Consider the following 7,090-nt stretch of genomic DNA (forward strand, 5'->3'; position numbering starts at 1 on the left):
AGACAGCTCCCATACCATTCATAATTTGTTTTATTAACCAAAGAATGAAAAGGGGAAGTTTCCCCACAATCTTGAGTTCTATCTCTGTTCTAAAGCAAGCTCACATTGCTTCTTCAAGAGGTCCTCAACGGATCTAGAATACTACCTTATAACGCATATTCATGGCACACGTTACACAGAGAGATTTGTATTTCATGGCCCTAATGCATAAAGAGTTGTATTTGTAAGGAATCACAGGGATATTTTTCACCATGGCAAAATTAATCATCATAACCATCCCTGAAGTTTGCATTCAACACATACTTCCTCAAGAGGAAGTCCACTAGAGTAAGCATACTCAGCAATGCCATGCTCTTGCACTACAGATTCTGTGGCGGAGGCTAGGATGAAAGGAAGTGCTGAAGACATCAAATGAGCTTTATGGCTCAGACAGGATTTGGATCTGGGTAGGCCCATTCAAACTGAGCACTCCAGCTATTCTACCACACTAGTTCTCAGTGTCTCAGTCGTTTCTTCGTGTCTAGCATTACTTCAGTATTTACTGGCTTTTGCTCACCAAAAGACAGAAACATGGCAGTGAAAGGAAATTACTGACTCCTGAAAGTACAACTTGCAACACTCCACTGATCTATCACTAGGTTGTCATAGGCCACCCCTCTGTGAACTGCACAACAAGCACACACAGTTGGATTTATAGCTCAGTGGGATTTCCTGTGCTCTAACCTCTACATATACCATGTTGGCTCTGTTAACATGTATATAGAATAGCTGTTTGCAGAAATATGTACACAGTTAAAGGTTGTGTGTCAGGGTGATTTTTTTTATATGCAGTTTGTATCAGTACTTTGCTCCGTTATGTGTGTGCATGCTCTTGTTTACCAATATCTCCAACACAATTGAAACAGTTTTTCCAAACTTTTTGGAAATGTGCTCTCACTTGTAAAGGTGAATCAACATTATGTCTTTGGGGGAGGGGGGATACACAATGAAATGTCAAGGTTTAACAGTTGGGAAATACATCATGCTCACCTAGCTCTTATGTCATTAGCAGCACTGATTCAGCACCTCCTCTGTTCCTTGAACCCTCACAACACCTCCATCACATTCACCTTCCTATCCATCTGTACATACTATCCTCTGCCTCTTCTCCACAAACTCTCTACTGATGCAACTGAGCACTTCAGGAGTCAAGAGAGCTGCAACTTTGCTTGAATTTCGTGGGTTGGAACTGGCATTTTGGGAAACCTTACAGAAGGGTGCAGGAAAACTGCTGCCTTCAGCTCCCTTCAGCCCCAGCCAGTACCATCAGCAGTCAGGTATAATGCGAGTTGTAGCCCATCATAATCTAAACAGTGACATGTTTATCTACCTCTGCCTTACACCTTGATTATTCACGGGTTTCTTGTCAATAAAGCATGCAAAAATATTTGTGCTACATCTACCATATTTTTCGCCCTATAGGACGCACTTTTTCCCCTCCAAAAATGAAGGGGAAATCTGGGTGCGTCCTATGGGGCGAATGCAGGCTTTCGCTGAAGCCTGGAGAGCGAGAGGGGTCGGTGCGCACCGACCCCTCTCACTCTCCAGGCTTCGCGGACCTCTCCACAAGCAGCGGGAGCGCTCCCGCTGCTTGCGGAGAGTTGCCGGCATGCCGAAGCCTGCGCGCGCTGAGATCAGCGCGTCCAGGCTTCGCGGACCTCTCCGCAAGCAGCGGGAGCCAGCGCTGGGCTCCCACGGCTTGCAGAGAGCTGCCTGTTTGGGGGCTGGGGTCGGGGGAAGCTCGGGCCTCCCCCGCCCCAGCCCCTGGGGGGGAAATAATTTTTCCCCTTTATTTCCCCCCAAAAAAACTAGGTGCACCTTATGGGAAGGTGCGTCCTATAGGGCGAAAAATACGGTATTTGTCCTGGGGTGTGCCACCAACACATTGTTCTATAAGAAACTGACATAAAGGCTTTGCCCGAAGCTTCTATCCCCAAAGAGATTATATTATTGATCTGAAGTTTATTACACCTTTGTCATCCCATTTCCTCCAAGAATGACCTACAGAGCAATTCTATGCATGTTTACACAGATGTAAGCCCCACTATGCTTAGTGCGACTTTTGATGTATATTGTCGGCCTGTATTAATGACAGTGATCTCACAGAAGTTGAAAATATAAGAAATAAATTAGCTAATGGACCAACTGAATGCTTATACCATGCATTTACTATATTTAAGCAACAGTTATGATAGCAGAAAGGTTATATACCAACACCTGAACCAAGTCAAAACTCAGCGGTATGAAATATGAACTTGTATTTAGATTAAAATGCTCAGACGTTACACAGCAACAATTTAAATCACACACTATTCAGTGGCCATAGAACAAAAGGTTCTTCCAATGCACTTGTGTTAATTAACTCAAGCTAGTTTCTCAGCACATTTTGCTTCTTGCCAATTCCAGCTGGCTCGATAGAGAGAGAATAAGAAGCTGCTAAATTAGGGGTGCGCTAACCCTCAGTTCAGAGACCTCATCCCTGCCACCCAAACAAATCTCCCCACTCCTAAAGAAGCCACTGATTTGACAGCAGAAGCAAACAGGGGGGAAATTAAGTAGGCACAGAACTGTGGAAGCAGCCCAGCACCCTAATAGCAATGCAGATTGGTCCTCCCCACACATCAGTTTAATTATTTTATCAGCAGACAGATGTGGTAACTATCCCTAACTGATCTACACAAATCTACTGAGGGGTGCAAGTGCACCTCCTGTTTCGAATTAGATGGTGGCTACACACACCTAGCAGCAAGGCCATAGAACAGGAGACATGGATAAAACAGCTATTCATAAATGCCAGAAGCATGCATTATGCCTCTCTGTCCCTCTTGCAATTTCTGTAAAACTTTGCTAAATCCCCTCCTGAGCCATCCTACCTTCCTCTTGTCAGGACTTTCCTGCTACCTGGGATTTCCTCCTATATCACCTGAATAACAAAGCTGTCATCTTCACAGCATCTCACATACCTTCAACATAAAACTGCTGAATTTCTAATGTTTGTGCTCTCTCAAGCCATACACAGAGTAATTTACCCTGATATTTTATCCTTTTTCATACAAGCTCCTTGCATACCTCTCTTCCAGACACCCCATTTGTCTGTCTCATAATGAGATCAACAGCTAATATGTAAAGAAACAAGTTACAATGCATTATGATGGCCTCAAATCATAAGATTAAAGGTTTCAGAAACAATGTAGGTTGAAACTCTGCTACAGACCCACTTGAACAAGGAGAAAGGGAATGCCAGAATGCCAAGTTTAAGGTGACAACTACCAAAAAACAAGTTTCTAAGTGTATCAATTCTTTATTCTTTATCACTCACTTAAGCTGATCTTTGGGGAGTGAGGGAAATTTCAAATAACCAACAATTTTCTAGAGGTAAGAGTCACATTGTTTGCAGGGAAAAGAAACAGCTGGAAAGGACTGATAAAGTCTGCCACCCTATCAGTGCCCTAGAAAGTTCAAGAAAGTTCAGCCACCCAACTGCATCACCCACAGAAAATAGATGCTTTTTTCTTGTACCAGTAAGAATGAAGTAACTCACTGCTCATGTTGCAGTGAAAACGCAGCCAACTAAGCCTGCCAGACCATGCCAAGCAAATTTTCAGTGGCCATCATCTCTGAAGAAGGGATTTCACACCACAAGGGCAACAGGGCACCAAACAGCCACGGTAGCATTTACAAACAAAAGATCCTGCTGTGGAGATGCAAGTCACAAGTCACAGTCCACTAGAGAGGAGGGTTTTGTGAGGAGCCATTAAAGAAGAGGTATCTTCCCAGAAGTCTGGGAAGTATTCTAGGCATAACAGTGACTCCAGTTGAACTCTATAATATGTGTTTGTTTTGTATGTGGTACTCCACAGTCACCTGCTCTGCCTCACTTTCACCAACACATGGTACGAGTAAACAATGGGGTGCCATTCTAAGGCGCTAGAATAAAGGAGTTTCCAATCCAGGGCTGAGGAGAGGCCTGGCAAAATCAGTCTCAAAGGAGACTGGGCAACAGGTGTCAGTTGCCATTATAGGCAAGGTGGGGACAGAAGCAAGCAAAAAGCAGCTGATGGCTAAAAAGCAAGGATCTGAAGATGCGCTGGAGGGTATGAAAGGGGCACTCTTGCCCCCCAATGTCAAGTGAAGGGCAGCAGTGCACTTGGCACAGAGGGAATATGGGTGGCACCTTCCTGCTGAAGGAGAGGGCAAAAACTGTACCACAGCAAATCCAACCATCATCAATGGCCAAAGCAGGAATGACACACTTTAGACCACTTTTTGAGTGGTTTCGGGAATATGAAGGAGCTGGGCCCCCGATAAAAGCTTATCAGCCCCTTACACTGTGACTTTTGGTGACTTTTCTATTTATTCTTAAAATGACATTTCCCTTCCTAGCCTAGAAGCACCTCAGGCTGAGCAACTGGCAATGAAAGCGATCCCACTTAGATATATAACAATCAAGAACGAAAAAATATACGAGGGGCAGGATAGGCGACACTAGAGAGGAAGGGGGCTAGAAGCACAAAATGGGTGGGTGGGTGGGGTGGATTTGACAAGAGGGGCATTGCCTGCCAAGCATCCCCTTGTGGGTTTGGGGGGGGAGCCGAGGTTGGCAAAAAGGGGCGCCTGGTTGAGAGGGTGCCCCTCTGTTACTTCTTTTTATTGAAAAAGAGGGAACTAAGAAAAGATAGGAGGATGTTGCCTCTGAGCCCTGAAAACCAAAAGTACCAACCCCCACACACAACGCGAGCTTCTTATAGTGGGGTGGGGGAAGGACCCAAAGGTAATACTAATAGAAAGCAGCACTAAAAAAATAAAAATAAAGAGGGAGGGCGAGAACACCCTAAGGAAGGAAGGACGCTTCGGTCGACCTGCGAAGGAAGGCAGCAAAAAAGCAAAATTACTCAGCAATGGGGGAGGACAAGGGGAGTCTGGGGAGAGTCCTGCTGCGCCCACCGCCCCAGGGAAGCACCTACCTGGGTGTGGGCGGGGGCCGCCTCTCCGCCGGCAGAAGGGGCTCCCCGCTCGCCCCCCACCTTCCTCCGGGCTCGCCTGCCGCCCCTCGCCCTCCTTCTCTCCCTCTCTCTCTGCCTCAACGCCTGGCGCTGGAAATCAGCTGACGGGCTCCTCCAGCTGCCGCGACTCCCGCTGCAAGTGTCGCAAAAGGCCCGGGCGGCGCTTGGCGGCAGAAGGGAGGGAGGGGGAGGCCTCGTTGCCCTGGAGACGGAGCAGCGACCCGGCCCCCGGCGCGCTTCCCTGCGGCCCTCGCCTGGCGCTGCGCGGGGAGATGCGCGCGGTGGGTGCAGAGGGTGTGGGGTTTAAGGCAGCAGGAGGAATCCATGGGGGGGGGGATGCGTGCAAATCACGCAGGAGGTGTGCTAGTTTCGTTGCAAAAGGCGCTCAGTTTGGGGCTTAACTCTTCCTCCTGCCCAGGTAAACCTGCGAAGTGTTGCAGCCTTATCATCATCATTTTTTATTAAATGTATCTGTCGCCTTTTTCCCCCATTTGCAAAACTAACAAAAACAATAACCTCCCCCACCCCCACCCCCCAATCATGGAATTGGAGAGCTGGAAAGGGACCCTGAGGGTCCTCTAGTCCAGCCCCCTAAGAATTGGTCTCTGCTTGCGCCAAATGTGCTGCAGTGACTACATTATTACATGAGCACTGTTCCACAGCGTTTGATATTTTCATTTACATACATTCATTCGAAATAAGAGGGGTTTATGAAGCAATTCTATATCCTCCCACCACGTTGACGAAGAATTCTACGAAACAGTAGTCAATATCCGGAATCACTGTTCAGTGTTGGACATATTTGCTGAATACACAAAGCTTCACAGCTTATCTTTCATCGTATAAAGTCTGGTACCTTGCTTCAGAGACTTTGAGACTAAAGATTTCATTTTGTACCTGTTATGGTTTGAAGGAATTCTATAAAGATTGTCTATTGCGTATGTACATGGTCATGTTGCCTGGACATTGCTGACGTTCTCTTTGCAACACAGGGGTTTGTTTGGTTACTTCCTGTGGATCACAGCAGCGAGGCCAAGCAACTTGTCTGGCCAGCCCAGGACCTCCATGCACACAGGGTTGCGCCCCAAGGAAGTCACTTACTTCACCCCCAAAGGCGCACTCATCCATTGTCTCCCAACAGAGGGATGGCAGTTCAGGCAAAATACAGGACAGGGCGGGACAGTTGGGGGGGCACTTTTTTCCCATCTGGTGCTGAAGTGACTTCAAAGCAATTCATTACAATCTATTGTAGATTAACAGGACAGCCCCTGTGGAATTCCTCTCTCACACACTTGGGCATAGCCAGGATTTTTGTTAGGAAGGGGCAGGCCTTTTGTTGGGGGAGGGGGAGGGCAGAACCTCCATTTGCTATGTATTTTTTATTATTATTATTGTTTGGTGGGGGAGAGCTGCAGCTACCTGCCCCCCCCCCGGCTATGCCCATGCACAGACACACACATGCATGCAGACACACATACACATGAATTTTTAAATCTTGTCTGTGCTTGGCTACCCAGACCTTAAATACAGGACATTTCACACATCCTTTCAAATACATGTATTTGGAGAGGATCCCTAACTTGGCAGTGTGTGAGAGTGAGAAAGACCTGAAATACAGGACTGCAGTTAAGTGGTAATCAGCTCTGTTCAAGTTCAGTAGGACATCTAAGTGATGCATAGGTTTGTGGCCCCTCCAGGTGTTCCACTTTATTCTGCGTTCATAATGATTTGTGTTCGTGATGCTATAGGGAGGTCACGCTTTCTCTACTGTCTGCAGAAGTTTTTGAGGTGGTCGCACTCCTAAGCCCCCAAATGTTCGGCGGGAGTGGGTGGCTCACCGGAATGAATGGCGCTTAAGTCAATTACAACCGCCTTGGCCCATAGATTTCAGTGGGACCTTGGTGTCATTGCAACCCTATGTGCATTTACTTTGGATGACCTCAAGAAGCAAAGATTTAAAAAAAAAAAAAGTCGCACAACAACACACAACTCTGCAGGGCTATGCTAGTGAATCAGTTAGATCCATAAAACCCCCGATTTGGCCAGCA

At 46.8% G+C, this 7,090-nt stretch overlaps 1 protein-coding gene across 4 annotated transcripts in view; it reads right to left on the minus strand.

The window, feature by feature from the left end:
* The window catches only part of WDR7 (WD repeat domain 7), a 213,668-nt gene extending 208,486 nt beyond the window's left edge, over positions 1-5,182 (minus strand). For all 4 annotated transcript variants that reach the window (XM_028747877.2, XM_028747879.2, XM_028747876.2 and 1 more), the window contains exon 1: positions 5,004-5,182. The gene's annotated coding sequence lies outside the window, so the exon portion shown is untranslated. The remainder of the gene's footprint in view (positions 1-5,003) is intronic.
* Between the last annotated feature and the right edge of the window lie 1,908 nt (positions 5,183-7,090).

This window comes from Podarcis muralis, chromosome 11 (assembly GCF_964188315.1).
Source record: "Podarcis muralis chromosome 11, rPodMur119.hap1.1, whole genome shotgun sequence".
Taxonomy (NCBI): domain Eukaryota; kingdom Metazoa; phylum Chordata; class Lepidosauria; order Squamata; family Lacertidae; genus Podarcis; species Podarcis muralis.